The following is a 17,511-nucleotide window of genomic DNA, read 5'->3' on the forward strand; positions in this document are numbered from 1 at the left end:
CTGTGAGGAACCAGGAGGAAGCTGCCGACTGTTATGTTGGATAACAACTGTGTTCCCTGGATCCCAGAATGTATGCTGCATTCCCTCATTAACGAGCCCCGACGCGAATGCACCTGTCAGAGCAGCTCAATGGCGATTCCTCAGTGTTTTCAGTCTTTTTGGGAAGGCTCCTGCTCATGATTATGTGGGGCATATGGCAAGCATTCCGTGACAGAAATATGTATTGTTCCTGTGGACGCACTGTTGGGGATCCCTGAGCCCCTCCTCTCAGTCTGCCTGAGAGGTGAGGTCCATCTATAGCAGTTCCAAGATAGCCGGCGAGGTTAGCTTTTGTGCTCAAGAATTTGTTTTGTCTCAACACAAGTGAGGTTCACACTGGTGCCCGCTGGGTCATTCCTCCTCTGCTGTATGAGGGGATGTGAGTGTGGACAGAGAGCAAGAGAGCGGTGACCGCCACCTGGTATGATCATTTGTAGCATGTGGTGTCATGTCAGCATATTCTGAAATGCCTGTAGATCCCCAGGACTGCTGGTCTGCCCACTCGTCCTTGAAATGCCCTTGTGACATTTCAGGAGTCTGTGACCTTCAATGACATGTTTGTCAGCGTCACCCTTGAGGAGTGTTCTCTGCTGGACCCTGCCCGACAGAAGCTGTTCAGGAGCATGATGGGCGAGACCTTCCAGAACCTGGCCTCTGTTGGTAAGGATGACTTCATTGTCTTTTGTTCTGATTCAGAACAAGTGATTGTTGTGTATCAATGATGCTCTGTGGCTGGGTGCTGGTGGCTTACACCTGTAATGCTATCTACTCAGGAGGCTGAGATCTGAGGATCTTGGTTCAAAGCCAGCCCAGGCAAGAAAGTCTGTGAGACTTTTATCTCCAATGAACCACTAGAAAACCAGAAGTTGCGCTGTGGCTCAAGAGGTAAGAGTGTTCGCTTTGAGCTGAAGAGCTCAGGGACAGCGCCCAGGCCCAGAGTTCAAGCCCCACAACTGACAAAAAAAAAAAAAAAAAGATGCTCTGTGATTCGGGGTGTTTTTTTCAACTGAGACCTGTGCTTGAACTCAGCCTTTCTCTTTGACTCAGTCTGGTGCTCTACCACTTGAGCCCAACCCCCACTCCATGATTTGGAAATGGAAAGGGAATATTTGGATAAATACACCTGACATGATCATGTGATACCCACAAGCTTTACTAGAAGCTAATCCTCCATATACATTTTAGGAAATGAAAAGGAAACCCAGACCACTGGAAACAGAAGACCGAATCATTGACTATGTGTACAAAAATCCCCATAGAATTCTACCTAAGGTAATCAGAAGAGAGAGCACTATCAGTGAAGGATCAAAGTGTAAACCCATGCTAGTCATCTGGGCTGCCCGGCAGGTAGAGATTGGAGGAATGGGCTTGGAGGTCATTGTAGGCATCAGAATTTGTGACATTGTATCTAACCCCATGGCTGGTACTCACCTATCATCTCTGTCACAGAGGGAAAGAGAAACTAGAGGAGTTGGGTCAGGTTGGTCTGGACATAAAAGTGAGACCCTGCCTTGAAAATAAGCAACATAAAAAAGAACTGGCGAGGGGCTGGGAAGGTGGCTCAGTGGTAGAGTGCTTGCCTTGCTGCATGAGGCCCTGGGTTCGATTCCTCAGCACCACATAAGCAGAAAGAAAAAAGCCAGAAGTGGTGCTGTGGCTCAGGTGGTAGAGCACTAGCCTTGAGCTGAAGAGCTGAGGGACAGCGCCCAGGCCCAGAGTTCAGGCCCCACGACCGGACCAAAAAAAAAAACAAAAACTGGTGGAGGCTGGGAATGTGACTCAGTGGTAGAGTGCTTGCCTGCATGCATGAAACCCTGGGTTTGATTCCTCAGTACCACATACACAGAAAAAGCTGGAAGTGCCACTGTGGTTCAAAGTGGCAGAGTGGTAGCCTTGAGCAAAAGAAGCTCAGGGACAGTGCCCAGGCCCTCAGTTCAAGGCCCAAGACTGGCAAAAAATAAATAAATAAAAAGTGGAATATTGCTACTTTCCCCAACAATTCCCACCTACCCCCCCCCAAAAAAAAAGTAAAATTGAAAAAGTAGGAAGATTCCTAATAAACTGAAGCTTACTTTGATTTAATGACTGAAGGGGTTTTGTTGTTGCTTTTTCCAAATATTCATTCAGGTTGAGCATTCTTAATAGAAAATCCAGAATCGGACATATTCTGGTGCTGGAAACATGTGGAGCACCCACATCATGTTGCTGGTGGAGATCTGTGATGATTCCAGGTATGGAAAATTTACTCCATGCACAAAACTTGTAAAAATGTTTGAAATTCCATTTAGGCTTCAGATATAGCCTGTACATAAACAAAAATGAATTGTTTGGATCAGGATCTCTCTCTCTCTCTCTCTTTTTTTTTTTTTTTTTTTTAATCAATCATGTGGCTTGACCTCGGGTTCTGGACACTGTCCCTGAGGTCTTTTGCTCAAGGCTAGTCCTCTACCACTTCGAGCACAGTACCACTCCCAGTTTTCTGGTGGTTACCTAGAGGTAGAGTCTCACTGACATTGCTGCCTGGGCTGGCTTTGATCCTCAGTCCTCAGATCTCAGCCTCCGGAGTAGCTAGGATGGCAGGTGTCAGCCACCTCGATAGACTTCATTTTCAAGAGACTTCATTATTGTCTGTAAAACATTTCAAAATCCAGCTGGCTCTGATTGTGATCACTTTCCATAGACATTGGTCAAGTTGGATTTAATGTAAACTAGCTTTTCAGTGTTCATACTATGCTTTCCAGGGAAATAGAATTAAGATATACTGTATTATTTCCACTATTCATTCATGTTCAAAAATTCTAATAGAGTAAGGAGCTGAAGACTCAGGCCGGTAATCCTAGCTACTTAGAAGGTTGAGATTTGAGGATTGTAGTTCAAAGTCAGCCCAGGCAGAAAAGTCTCCATGAGACTCTTACTTCCAGTTAACCACCAAAAAAGCCAGAAGAGCTTGAAACATTCTTGACACAGTTGAGCTTTAAAAAAAAAAAAGTCAGGGTCCGGGCTGGGAAGGTGGCTCGGTGATAAGAGTGCTTGCCTTGCATGCATGAGGCCCTGGGTTCGATTCCTTAGCACCACATAAGCAGAAAAAGCTGGAAGTGGCGCTTTGGCTCAAGTGGTAGGGCGCTAGCCTTTAGCTGAAGAGCTGAGGGACAGCGCTCAGGCCCAGAGTTCAGGCCCCATGACCAACCAAAAAAAAAAAAGTGTCAGGGTCAGCTGGGCGATGCTGGCTCATGCCTGTAATCCTAGCTACTCAGGAGGCTGAGATCTGAGGGTTGTGGATCAAAGTCAGCCCAGGCAGGAAAAGCCGTGAAACTCTTACGTCCAATAAACCACCAGAAACCCAGAAGTGGCACTGTGGCTCAAGTGGTAAGAGTGCTAGCCTTGAGCTGAAGAGCTGAAGGACAGCACCCAAGCCCAGAGTTCAAGCCCCATAAGCGACCAAAAAAAAAGAAAAGAAAGAAAGAGAAAGAAAGAAAGAAAGAAAAAGAAAGTCGGGGGGCTGGGAAGGTGGCTCAGTGGTAGAGAGCTTGCATTGCATGCCTGAGGCCCTGAGTTCAATTCCTCAGCACCACTTAAGCAAAAAGAAAAAAGCCGGAAGTGGCGCTGTGGCTCAAGTGGTAGAGCACTAACCTTGAGCTGAAGAGCTGAGGGACAGCGCCCAGGCCCAGAGTTCAGGCCCCACGACCGGATCCAAAAAAAAAAGAAAGAAAGTCGGGGTCAGTACCTAGCGGTGGTGAGTTCAAGCCCCAGCACAAAAACACAATTGTAACAGAACATCAGGCCAGTTCTGACTAATTCATTTGAAATTAGGAATTTACTGATGTCTTTCCTCATGCAAGTTTTACAGTCTCTATGAGCATCGAGAAGTACAATGTGGAGACACCTTCAGTCCTATTCCAGAACATACTATGAACAAGGAAACTTCCAGGAGATTGGAAGCAAGTGAAAGTCGTATGCCATCCTACATATGTCCATTAAAACATGTGCTTTCGTCAACTCATCTGAGTACCAGAAATATAGATGGAAGCCACGTGCATTTGAGGAATATGGAAAACCAATGCCTTCAGGCATATGACAGGACAGACCTTGGAAAGAGTCCATAACTATAAGCGGGGGAGAAATGCTTTGGGTTGTTCCAGTTCTGCTCAGCTACATGAACAAACTCAGAATGGAGACAAACCCTACATGTGCAAGCAATGTGGGAAAACTTGTTGTTTTCTTTATTTTCAAGAACATGAGAGAATTCACTCTGGAGAGAAACCCTTTGTATGTAAGCAGTGTGGGAAAGCCTTTAGCTCTTCTGGTTATGTTAAAGTTCACGAAAGGACTCACTCTGGGGAGAGACCCTATGTGTGTAAGCAGTGTGGAAAACCCTTTAGGGAATAAAGCCATTGCCTCATCCACGAAAGAACTCACACTGGCCAGAAACCCTGTGTGTGTAAGCAGTGTGGAAAGTCCTTTTCCTTGAGTGATGTTAGCAGACATGAAAGAATTCACAGTGGAGAGAAACCCTTTTTATGTAAAGAATGTGGGAAAGCCTGCTCTTCCTTGAGTAACATTCAGAAACATGAACACACCCACAGTGGAGAGAGACCCTTCAGATGCGGGCAGCGTGGGAAAGCCTCCTCTATGTAGAGCAACGCTCCAAGACACCACCGCACACACAGCATGGAGAAACCCTACGTGGGTAACAAATGTGGCAGAGCCTTCACTGACTCCATCATAAAATAACTCAGTGTGAAAAAGCCTTCTGCTGGGTGATTTTCAAAGACATTTAAGGACTTAATGGAAAGGAACCTTTTATGTGTAAATATTATGGGAAAGCCTTCAGTTGTTCGAGTTACATTAAAATACACCAAAGGGGGCTGGGAAGGTGGCTCAGTGGTAGAGCCCTTGCCTTGCATGCCTGAGGCCCTGGGTTCGATTCCTCAGCACCACATAAGCAAAAAGAAAAAAGCCAGAAGTGGTGCTGTGGCTCAAGAGGCAGAGCGCTAGCCTTGAGCTGAAGAGCTGAGGGACAGCGCCCAGGCCCAGAGTTCAGGCCCCATGACTGGACCCCCCAAAAAAAAAATACACCGAAGAACTCACACCGGAGAGAAAACCTACATGTGTCCACAGTGTGGCAAAGCCTTTTCTTTAAGCAATGTTCAGACACACACACACAGAAACTCACAGTGAGAGAAAGCCTGTGTGTGCAAGGAATGTGGACAAGTATTCCTTTCATTGAGTGCGTGAAGCACACTCGAATTGTTTGGTCTGGTATGGAATGACCTCCACACTGGCGGTTGTGACTTAGGGACATTGTGGAAACTTTACAAGATGGAGCATAGCTAGTAGAAATAATTTGAGGACATAACTCTCTTGTTTGGCCTGGCCCCGTGGTCTTGCACTCTGCTTCCTACTCATCACAAATCCTGACCTCAGCCGCAGATTCCAACAGCCATCGTGTTCTGGCTCTCCGAGGGACGGGGGTCTCTGCTACAGGGAGCCTCTCAGCTGCCTCATGACGTCCTGTCCAAACACAAACAAACATGGTAAATAAACTAGTCCTCGGGCTGGGAAGGTGGCTCAGTGGTAGAGCACTTGCCTTGCATGCCTGAGGCCCTGGGTTACACCACATAAACAAAAAGAAAAAAGCCGGAAGTGGCGCTGTGGCTCAAGTGGTAGAGCGCTAGCCTTGAGCTGAAGAGCTGAGGGACAGCGCCCAGGCCCAGAGTTCAGGCCCCACGACCGGACCCAAAAATAAAGAAATAAAAATAAAGAAATAAATTAGCCCTCCATTTAAGTTTTGTTCATTGATTTTTTTTCTCTTCTTTTGGCTTGTACCTGGTCTTTTTCACTCACGTGGCTTTCTACTACTTGTGCCATACCTCCGTTTCCAGGTAGTGGTGGTGGTGTTTTTTCTGGCTAATTGGAGATAAGAGTCACTTATTTCCTGGGCTGGCTTTGAACTGTGATCCTCAGATCTCAATGTCCTGAGTAGCTACAACTACAGGCATGAACCAACAGTGCCTGGCTCATTTAAGTTGTTCATGTCAAATATTTGCCTTAGGAACTGAGTTAAGCAATGAACACACCTTATGTATTGAAGGTGAGAAAACATTAATCAATGTGGTCCTGTTTTCATGCACTGGAGATGATTGTGTTCCAGGAAGAAGGTAGGAATGGGAAAAGGCTGGGATGGTTGGCTCTGGTCAAGATGCATTGGACACATAAATTGACATGTTAAGTTGAAATCCTCTTGTACAGTTATCTTGATTATATTATATAATATATGCAGTATATAGTGCATATATACTATATAATACATACTAAAAAATATATATTAAATTTCTTGTCGGTCGTGGGGCTTGAACTCTGGGCCTGGGTGCTGTCCCTCAGCTCTTCAGCTCAAGACTAGCACTCCACCACTTGAGCCACAGCGCCACTTCTGGTTTTCTGGTGGTTTATTGGAGGTAAGAGTCTCATGGACATTCCTGCCTGGGCTGGCTTTGAACCACCATCAAGTGTGGGAAGACCCTATGAACTTTTAAGCTATCATGAGAACAAAGCGTGGTGAGTGCATGAGCATGCATCATCCATCTCAGGCTGGGACATGGATGTGACAAACAGCATGGGGAAAACCTCCTGGGAAAGCGATGGGTGGGCTCTCCAGCGCCCCATGGGAGAGCGCTCACTGGCCCAAACCCCACCGGTGTGAAAAGCACAAGGAAGTTGTCAAATGTAAGAGAATCATGTGAAAATTACAAAGTAGAATTTTATGTGAGTGTGTGTGCATGCATGTGCGTGCGTACCAGTACTGGGGCTGGAGCTCAGGGCTGGCACTCTACCACTTGAACCACAGCAACACTTTTTTTATTGCCGGTTGTGGGGCTTGAACTCTGGGCCTGGGTGCTGTCCCTGAGTACTTCATCTCAAGGCGAGCACTCTACCACTTGAGCCACAGTGCCACTTGCACCTTTTTCTGCTTATGTGGTGCTGAGGAATCGAACCCAGGGCTTCATGCATGTTAGGCAAGGGCTCTACCACTGAGCCACCTTCCCAGCCCCACAGCTACACTTCTAACCTTTTGGTGGTTAATTGGAGATAAGAGTCTCATGGATTTTCTTGCCTGGCCTGGCTTGGAACTGAGATCCCCAGATGTCACTTTCCTGAGGAGTTAGGATTACATGTGTGAACCAATGGCTCCTCCCCCCCCTTTAACACACACACAAACACACATGCGCACACATGTGCCTGCATATATTTGCTTTTAAGGCCCCCAAGTTCTGAGTGCTCTTTGTCATTTGCATCCTGAGCTCCAAAACACTTATCAGCTCTCCAAGGATAGAGGTAGGGGGTGAGATGAGATATGTGGATGTGGTCAGCAAGAGGAGAAGGGGAAGGGGCAGCCCCAATGGCGAACACGGCTGCTTGTGACACAAAGAAGCTGTACATTTATCTTTGTTGGCTTTTCTACCCTATTGGGAATGAACATAGCACTCAATACTTGGGGACCTTAAAACATGCGCCCTCCCCCCACACCATGGGCTGGGAAGGTGGCTCAGTGGTAGAGCGCTTGCCTTGCATGCATGAGGCCCTGGGTTCGATTCCTCAGCACCACATAAGCAGAAAAAGCCAGAAGTGGCGCTGTGGCTCAAGTGGTACAGTGCTAGCCTTGAGCTGAAGAGCTGAGGGACAGCGCCCAGGCCCAGAGTTCAGGGCCAATGACCACCACCACCAACAAAATGCCCCCAAATTCTGAGTGCTCTATCTTGTCATTTGCATCCTGAGCTCCAAAACACTTGTTAGCTTTAAAAAATTCAGGGGGAAAAGTCAGACCTGTGCTCTGGACAGCGAGCGTGGAGGGCAGCCCTCAGTGCCGGCACGAGCACAGGAGCGCTGCTGCCGTGAGGAGGCCTGCCTTCATCCTCGTTGGCTTGTCTGTCCCTGTTTTTTTTCTTTGTGGTCCCGTCGTGGGGCCTGAACTCTGGGCCTGGGCGCTGTCCCTCAGCTCTTCAGCTCAAGGCTAGTGCTCTACCACTTGAGCCACAGCACCATTTCTGGCTTTTTTCTTTTTGCTTATGTGGTGCTGAGGAATTGAACCCAGGGCCTCAGGCATGCAAGGCAAGCGCTCTACCACTGAGCCACCTTCCCAGCCCTTGTTTGTCCTTTTGTGAATAAGTAGAGCACTCAAAACTTGGTGGCCTTAGTTCTATGTGTATGTGTGTGTGTGTGTGTGTGTGTGTGTGTGTGTGTGTGTGTGTGTTTGTGTATTTATTTATTAGTTTTTTTTGTTTGTTTGTTTGACTTGGGTCTTAAACTCTGGGCTTGGGCGCTGTCCCTGCACTCTTCAGCTCAAGGAAAGCATTCTACCATTTGAGCCACAGTGCTACCTCCAGTTTTCTTTTTTTTTTTTTTTTTTTGGGGGGGGTCTGGTCATGGGGCCTGAACTCTGGGCCTGGGTGCTGTCCCTCAGCTCTTCAGCTCAAGGCTAGTGCTCTACCACTTGAGCCACAGTGCTACTTCTGGCTTTTTTCTTTTTGCTTATGTGGTGCTGAGGAATTGAACCCAGGGCCTCATGCATGCAAGGCAAGCGCTCTACCACTGAGCCACCTTCCCAGCCCCTACCTCCAGTTTTCTGGTGGTTAATTGGACATAAAAGTCTCACAGAGCCAGTCGGTAGCTCACAACTGTAATCCTAGGAGGCTGAGATCTGAGGATCATGGTTCAAAACCAGCCCTGGCAAAAAAGTCCTGATGGTGAGACTATTAACTCCAATAAACTACTAGAAAATCAGAAGTGGAGCTGTGGCTCAAGTGGTAGAGCCTTGAGTTGAAAAGCTCAGGGATAGTGCCCAGGCCCAGAGATCAGGCCCCATGACCGACAAAAAAAAACTGTCAAAATAATTTTAGAAGCCATCTTGCAACTTGAATGATATATTTCAAAAGTTTTATGTAACATTCTTTTTTACTTTGTAGTTTCCCATCTTTTGAGGGTATCAAGGTATTTTGAAATGATAGCAACTTAACAGTATCCTATATATAAGAATGGAACCAAAGCCGGGTGCCAGTGGCTCATGCCTGTAATCCTAGCTACTCAGGAGGTTGAGCTCTGAGGATTGCAGTTCAAAGCCAGCCCGGGCAGGAAATTCCATGAAACTCTTATCTCCAAGAAGCCATCAGGAAACCAGAAGTGGCACTGTAGCTCAAGTGGTAGAGCTCAGGTAGAGCGCTAGCCTTGAGCTGAAGAGCTGAGGGACAGTGCTCAGGCCCAGTGTTCAAGCCCCACAACCAACCAAAAAAAAAAAAAAAGAACCAAACCAGGAGAGATCTCGACTTCTCAAGAGGCATCAATCAGGGTCAGCTGGGACTCCATCTCAGCAAAACAGTCTAGGCCTGATGGCACATCCCTGGCATGTCAGGTAGATGAGATGAGAGGAGGATTGCTGCCCTAGGCTGGCTCTGGATCAGAACCTGAAGTTAAAAGCACTACAGGGTGTGGCTCAGGTGATTATTATATAGAGTGCCTGTCCAGCATTTTGAAAAGCGTTCAAAGGAAATATAAGAAAAGAGTTTCAGCCAGGCCCTGGTGGCTTCTGCCTGTCATCCTAGTTACTCAGGAGGCTGAGATCTGAGGATTGTGACTCAAAGCCAGCTGGGGAAGGAAAGTCTGTGAGCCTCTTATTTCCAGTGATCCACCAGAAACCTGGAAGTGGCCCTGTGGCTCAAGTGGTAGAGCTTTTGCCTTGAACTGAAGAGCTGAGGGACAGCACCCAGGCCTTGAGTTCAAGCCTCATGATGACCAAAAAAAAAAAAAAAGAGTTTTATGTATTTTCATTTACTAAGACATATCCCAATATGCCATCATGATCATACACTAGATCAGGTTTGTTTTCCCGAAAAGAGATCTGAGGATCACAGTTCAAAGCCAGCCTGGGCAGGAAAAGTCTGTGAGACTCATCTCCCAGAAAACAGTAGTGGAGCTGTGGCTCAAAGTGCTGTAGAAGTGCTAGCCTTGAGCAAAAAGAGCTCAGCTCAGGGACAGCACCCAGGCCCCAAGTTCAAGCCCCACAAGTAACCTCCCCCCCAAAACACACAGCAGCATAAACATACAGTAGCATAAAGTAAACATTCTAAAAGGAACAAACAGGAAAATGACAAAGGATTATACTGCAGATTACTGAAAGTCTGTAAGGGAAACACTAAATCTTGTTGCTTTTTTCCCCAGTATCCAGGACACGTGGTGGTCAGTGTGACCTTGGGAAGCCCACCCCTATGACCTTACTCCTTCCACACAGCCTTTCTCTTGCATTGACTCTGCTCGCTGCCATTGGTTTTTCTGGGTCACCAATTCCTGACGCCTTTATTACTCCTTAGGCCTCACAGGCTCATGGGGTCTTTTTGCTTTGTTTTTGTTCTTTGTGTGCGGCTCCCGGGGCTTGGGCTCAGGAGCTGGTGGGCATTGTCCCGTAGCTTTCTTCATTCAAAGCTGGCGCTCTCCCACTTGAGCCATACCCTCACTTATCACATTTTGGTGGTTAATTGAAGGTAAGAGTCTCATGAACTTTCCTGCCTGAGCAGGCTTCCAACAGATCTCAGATCTCCACCTCCTTACTAGCTCGCTTGAATTCAGGGTCTGGGTGCTGTCCCTGAGCTTTTTGCTTAAGGATAGTTCTCTACCACTTTGAGCCACAGTGCCTCTTCTGGTTTTCTGGTGGTTAATTGTAGATAAGAGTCTCACGGTGACTTTTCAGTTCAGGCTGGCTTTGAACCGGGATCCTCAGATCTCAGCCTGCTAAGGCCCTGTGTCCGATTCCTCAGCACCACGTAAGCCGAAAAACATGGAAGTGGCACTATGGCTCAATTGGTAGGTGCTAGCCTTGAGCCGAAGAGCTGAGGGACAGCACCCAGGCCCAGAGTTCAGGACTCACAACTGACAAAAAAGAAAAAAGAAAAAAAAAACATTCTTACCTATTTTGATGAAATTTGAGTTAATCTTTATAAAATAATTTAAGGGCTGAGAACGTGGCTTCATGGTAGAGTGCCTGACTAGCATGCATGAAGCCCTGAGTTCCATTTCTCAGTACCACATACACAGAAAAGGCTGGAAATGGTGCTGTGGCTCAAGTGGTAGCGCACTAGCCTTGAGCAAAAGAAGCTCAGGGACAGTCCCAGGCCCTGAGTTCAAAACTCAGAACTGGCAAGAAAAAAACATTAAGTTGATATATAAGATATTAACATGTTAAAAGTTTAAAAGAAACCAGGGCCATGCACCAGTGGTGCACACCTGTAATCTTAGCTACTCAGTAGTTTAAGATCTGAGGATCAGGGGCTGGGAAGGTAGCTCAGTGGAAGAGCACTTGCCTTGCATGCATGAGGCCCTGGGTTCGATTCCTCAGCACCACATAAGCAGGAAAAAAAAGCTGGAAGTGGCGCTGTGGCTCAAGTGGTAGAGTGCTAGCCTTGAGCTGAAGAGCTGAGGGACAGCGCCCAGGCCCAGAGTTCAGGCCCACGACCAGACCCCCCCCCCCAAAAAAAAATAGATCTTGAGGATCACGGTTCAAAGCCAGCCTGGGCAGGAAAGTCCGTGTGACTCATCTCAAACCACTAGAAAACCAGAAGTGGCACTGTGGCTCAAGTGGTAAAGCACTAGCCTTGAGCTGAAGAGCTGAGGGACAGCACCCAGGCTCAGAGTTCAAGCCCCACGTCTGACAAAAAAACAAACAGGCACTGGTAGCTCGCGCTTGTAATCATAGCTACTCTGGAAGCCAACCGGGGCAGGAGTATCTATGAGACTTTTAAAAGTGGATTTTGGAGGCATGGCTCAGTTGGTAGAGTGCCAGTCAAGGAGCAAAATAAGTCTAGGGGTGTGTATGTGGGGGGTGGGGGGGGCGGGTATTTAACAGGTAACACAATTTATTGTTGTGCTTTGTTTTGTGACATGCGTTAGACTGAAAAAGTCCCAAAAAGATGGGAGAGGAACTAGTCCACAGCATAGGTTTTTTCCCACCAAATCTCCAGCGGTATTCTATAGCAAAGAGCTAGATTCCTTCTGCTAACAGAGTTGAGACCTTTCATGGTGGATCTGTGGGAAAGTACTGTGTCGGGGTGGTGGTGCGGAAAGTCTGTGGTTGGATGAGGTAACATTTTGCTGCTGGGTCTGAAGCCGCATCTCTGAGCATCTTCTGAGCCGTGCAAGGTGCCATGAACTGATAAGGCTCAAAGGTTAGGGTGGTGGGGGATATCTTAAGGAGGTGAAAACTGGCCACTGAGCAACTCTAACCACAGTCTCGGGGTCATCCGAAATTGCCTGTTTGTCCCAAGCTGGAAGTCACAACTATTCAGCTTGAGCCCCATGAGTAGCTAAGACATAGCCACACACCCAGGAACAAGCCTAGAACTGGAGGGCTGAGATCTGAAGCTTGCAGTTTGAAGCCAGCCCCGGGGGAGGAGGGCAAGAGGTGGGGAGGCTTTGAGCCTTTTATCTCCAGTTAACCAGCAAAAAGCCAGAAGAGGAGCTGTGGCTCAAGTAGTAGAGCACCAGCCTTGAGCAAAAAAGCCAAGCAAGAATGTGAGGCCCTGAGTTCAAGCCCCTAGACTAGTACCAAAAAAAAAAAAAAAAAGAGAGAGGGCTGGGAAGGGGGCTCAGTGGTAGAGCGCTCGCCTTGCATGCATGAGGCCCTTGGGTTCAATTCCTCAGCACCACATAAGCAGAAAAGGCCAGAAGTGGCGCTGTGGCTCGGGAGGTAGAGCGCTCGCCTTGAGCTGAAGAGCTGAGGGACAGCGCCCAGGCCCAGAGCTCAGGCCCCACGACCGACAAAAAAAAAAAAAAAAAAGAATGGTTGTAAACCTACTAAAGAAACCAGGCACAGGTGGCTCATACCTGTCATTCTAGTTCCTTAAGAGGCAGAGATCTGATGATCTCAGTTCGAAGCCAGCCCAGGCAGAACTTGTTTTCACAGCCGTGCCTTAGTTCTGTCTCTAATCTCACCAGATACAGCTTGTCTGCCCAGGCAGGATTGAAATGCCATCACTGAATTTATCCTTCGAGGCTTCAACGGCAGCTCCTGCAGCTCCCTTGCGCCTTCCCCGTTGATGTACCTGCTCAAAGTGCCAATAAGGCTCTTATCACAGCTTCTGTTTGAGGCCAGCGCCAACTACATCCCTGTGAGCCTCTTCCTCCCGGCTCTCCAGCTCCACATCCTGTCACTATGGTTACCACCCTTTGCATTCCGGACAACCTGCTCTCCACCTTCTGTTACATCACCTTTGTGCCCTGAAACACCTACCACACTTACTTCTATTTCCCTTCTAGTCCCTTCACCAACTCACAAGGAAGCCAGGACGCTGACCCCTCCCCCAGCACACCCGTGGCTGCAAAGGACCCCATTCTTACCATGCCACCAGCCGTCCTCACCTCTGCCCTCCACCAAGGGCCCAGCAATTCCAATGCATTCGGACACAACTTGGGAGTTTGTGTCCCATTCCACACGTTCAGTGCTGCCATCAGATGCCAAAGAATTAGGCACGCAGGGTGCCCAACTTAGCACCCTTGGCAAGTTCCCACAGAGTCCCTTCCTGTCATGTTCGCTAAGGTGGTAAATGGACTCGCATGACTCAGGAAAAGACTTTCCTTAGGGGCTGGAAAGGTGGCTCAGTGGTAGAGCGCTTGCCTCCCATGCATGAGGCCCAGGGTTCAATTCCTCAGCACCACATAAGCAGAAAAAGCCTGAAGTGGTAGGGTACTAGCCTTGAGCTGAAGAGCTGAGAGACCACTCAGGCCCAGCGTCCAGGCCCCATGACTGACCAAAAAAAAAAAAAGGTTTTCCTTAGTCTGAGTGTATGAGAATAGACAGACTCAGGCCGGGCACCGGTAGCTCGCAGCAGTGATTGTAGCTGGGCAGAAGATATCTGTGAGACTATTTTTTTGCCAGTCATGGGGCTTGAACTCAGTGCCTGGGTGCTGTCCTTGAGCTTCTTTTGCTCAAGGCTAGCACTCTACCACTTGAGCCACAGCACTACTTCAGGCTTTTTCTGTGTATGTGGTGCTGAGGAATTGAACCCAGAGCTTCATGCATGCTAGGCAAGCATTCTACCACAAAGACACATTCCTAGCGAAGTGAATCACCTGAAAAACTGAAGTGGTGCTGTGACTCAGTAGTAAAGTGCTAGCCTTAAACAAAGGAAGCCCTATAACTGACAATAAAAAAATAAGCCAGGTGCTGGTGGCTCATGCCTGTAGTCCTAGGTAATCAGGAGTTTGAGATCTGAGGGTCGCAGTTCAAAGCCAGCCCAGGCAGGAAATTCTGTGAGACTCTTCTCCACAGTTAATCACCAGAAAACAAGAAAACGCACCATCGCACCATCATTAAGTGGTAGAGCGCTAGCCTTGAGCTGAAGAGCTGAGACAGCGCCCAGGCCCAGAGTTCAAGCCCCACAACTGACCAAAAAAGAAGTTTAAGAACTGGATGCCTGTGGCTCACACTTGCAATCCTAGCTACTCAGGAGGCTGGGATCTGAGAATCATGGTTCAGAGCCAGTGCCGGCAGGAAGGTTCATGAGGCTTTTCAATTTGCCACCAAAAAGTCAGAAGTAAAGCTGTGGCTCAAGTGGTAGAGGCTAATCTTGAGCAAAAAGAGTAGAGTAACCTTATGTACAAGGCCCTGAGTTCAAACACCAGTACTGGGGGGCGGAAAAAAAGGAAATTTTAGCTGAGGGCCAAACCCAGCATAATTCAGAGGGTCTAATGGTATTTAACGTATAGCATTCCTGGGCTGGGAAGGTGGCTTAGTGGTTAGAGTGCTCTCCTTGCATGCATGAAGCCCTGGGTTCGATTCCTCAGCACCACATAAACAGAAAAAGTCCAAAGTGGTGCTGTGGCTTTTGCCTTATGCAAAAGAAGCTCAGGCTCAGTACCCAGGCCCTGAGTTCAAGCCCTAGGACTGGCAAAAAAAAAAAAAGAAAAAAGAATAGCATTCCTAAACCTAGCACTGGCTCATGCCTATAATCCAAACTACTCAGGAGGCTGAGATTTGATCACAGTTTGAAGCCAGCCAGAGCAGAAAACTCCTTAAGACTCTTATTTCCAATTAACCACCAGAAAACAAGAAGTGGCACTGTAGCTCAAAGTGGTGGAGTGCTAGCCTTGAGCAAAAAAACCTCAGGAGCAGCACCCAGGCCTTGAGTTCAAGCCCCAGAACTGGAAATTTTTTTCTTTGTCCATCTGTCTGTCTCTTTCTATCTTGTTTTTTCCTGTCAGTCTTGCTTTCTGTCTCTTTTTGTGTCTGTCTCTTGCTCTCTTGCCTCTCTGCTACTAGTATTCTTTTTTTTTTTTTTTGTCAGTCCTGGGCCTTGAACTCAGGGCCTGGGCTCTGTTCCTAAGCTTCTTTTGTTCAAGGCCAGCACTCTATCACTGGAAGCACAGCACCACTTCTGGTGCTGTGGTACTGAAGAATCAAAAAGTTTATGTGGCACTGAAGAATCAAACCAGGACTTCATGCTTGCGAGGCAAGCACTCTACCACTAAGCCACATTCCCAGCCCACTACTAGTATTCTTTTTTTTTTTTTGTCGGTTGTGGGTCTTGAACTCTGGGCCTGAGCGCTGTCCTTCAGCTCTTCAGCTCAAGGCTAGCACTCTACCACTTGAGCTACAGCACCACTTCTGGTTTTCTGGTGGTTTATTGGAGATAAGGGTTTCATCGGGCTGGGAAGGTGGCTCAGTGGTAGAGCGCTTGCCTCGCATGCATGAGGCCCTGGGTTTGATTCCTCAGCACCACATATGCAGAAAAAGCTGCAAGTGGCGCTGTGGCTCAAGTGGGAGCACTAGCCTTGAGCTGAAGAGCTGAGCGACAGCACCCAGGCCCAGAGTTCAGGCCCCACAACCGGCAAAAAAAAACACAAAAAAACAAAAAAAGAGTTTCATGGACTTTCCTGCCCAGGCTGGCTTTGAACTGCGATCCTCAGATCTCAGCCTCCTGAGTAGCTAGGATTACAGGTGTGAGTCACCGGTGCCCAGCTACTACTAGTATTCTTGTTCATTGGGTTTGTACTCAGGGCCTAGGTGCTGTTCCTGAGCTCTTTTGCTCAAAGCGAGCACTCTACCACTTTGAGCCACAGCACCACTGTAGTGTTTTTTGGTGGTTCATTGGCCATAAGAATCTTGGGGACTTTTCTGCCTGGGCTGGCTTTGAACTGGGATCCTCAGATCTCAGCCTCCTGAGCAGATAAGATTACAGGCACGAGCCACCAGCACTTAGCATTATTGTTATTGTAATTATTTTGCTGTTCGTGGGGCTTGAACTCAGGACCTGGGCACTGTCCCTGAGCTTTTTTTTCCACTCAAGGCTGGCATTCTCTCCCCTTAAGTCACACCTCTACTTTTGACTTAAATCCCAAGTGAAAGCAGGGAGCTGGTGGCTCATGCCTGTAATCCCAGCTACTCAGGAGGCTGGGCTCTAAAGATTGTGGTTCAAAGCCAGCCCAGGCAGGAAAGTCCCTGAACCACCAGAAGATCCTAAATAGCACTGTGGCTTAAAGTGATACAGTACTAGCGTTGAGCAAAAAGAAATTCAGGGATGGCATCCAAGCTTTGAGTTCAAGCCCATGACCAGCAACAACAACAACAATAATGTCTCACATACTCTTCTGCCCCACTTGCCTTTGAGTGGTGATCCTCAAATCTCAGGATCCTGAGTAGCTAGGGTTACAGGCACCAGCGCTCATCTATAACACAATTTTAAATGGATACTTGGTTGGAGATGGGCCAGCCTCAGGAGGGTTAAACCTGGGCTGAAGTACACTAGTGGAAGAGGCGTAGTGATTCTAGAATGTTTAGGATTGACTGTGGGGACCATCAGAGCACTTGGTGGTGGGGAGAAATGGAGATGCAGTTCTGGAAAGATAAACACACCATGCAAGACCCCCAGACCCAGGGGCCCTGTGACAGCCAGGGAGACTGGCGGGATCCAGTGAAAGGGGGAAGGCCAAAGATCACACTGCCCTACTGTTTTTCAGACCAGTTGGATCACGCGCCTATAATAGTTTGTCAACACCTTCACTTTTTTTTTTTGTCGGTCCTGGGGCTTTGAAGGTGGGGCTTGGGCGCTGTCCCTGCGCTCCGCAGCCCAAGGCCAGCGCTCTACCACTTGAGACGCAGCGCCACTTCTGGTTTTCTAGTGGCTCAAGTGGTATAGAGCGCTGGCCTTGAGCTGAGAGCTGAGGGACAGCGCCCAGGCCCCGAGTTCAAGCCCCACACCTGACAAAAGAAAAGAAAATCAGAGCCCATTCTGCTTTTGCCATCCGAAGAATTGGCTTCCGAAGCTTGATCTCCCTTAATTCACCCCGGAGAGCAGTGGGTGGGTAATCTGTCTGGGTGAAGGCCTGACGGGAGGGACCGTGTGCAGATCATCCAGAGCCCTTAGCTGGCTGCTGGGGCAGGGGCAGCGGGCAGCCACCCGGGAAAGCAGGGTGCCCGCGTGCGGCGAGGCTCAG

General features: G+C 48.1%; 1 long non-coding RNA gene and 1 pseudogene across 1 annotated transcript; one reads left to right on the forward strand and one right to left on the reverse strand.

Moving 5' to 3' along the window:
• The first annotated feature begins 1,299 nt into the window (after nt 1-1,299).
• On the forward strand, nt 1,300-5,465 carry LOC138817785 (zinc finger protein 709-like; annotated as a pseudogene).
• LOC138817786 (uncharacterized) lies at nt 2,113-13,220 on the reverse strand. Its single transcript, XR_011368918.1, has 3 exons — nt 12,904-13,220; nt 5,459-5,550; nt 2,113-2,341 (listed from the first exon to the last, which is right to left on the reverse strand). It is a non-coding gene; the product is annotated as an uncharacterized lncRNA (long non-coding RNA).
• Nucleotides 13,221-17,511: the final 4,291 nt, after the last annotated feature.

This window comes from Dipodomys merriami, unplaced genomic scaffold, assembly GCF_024711535.1.
Source record: "Dipodomys merriami isolate MVZ:Mamm:240054 unplaced genomic scaffold, mDipMer1.0.p SCAF_70, whole genome shotgun sequence".
NCBI lineage: Eukaryota > Metazoa > Chordata > Mammalia > Rodentia > Heteromyidae > Dipodomys > Dipodomys merriami.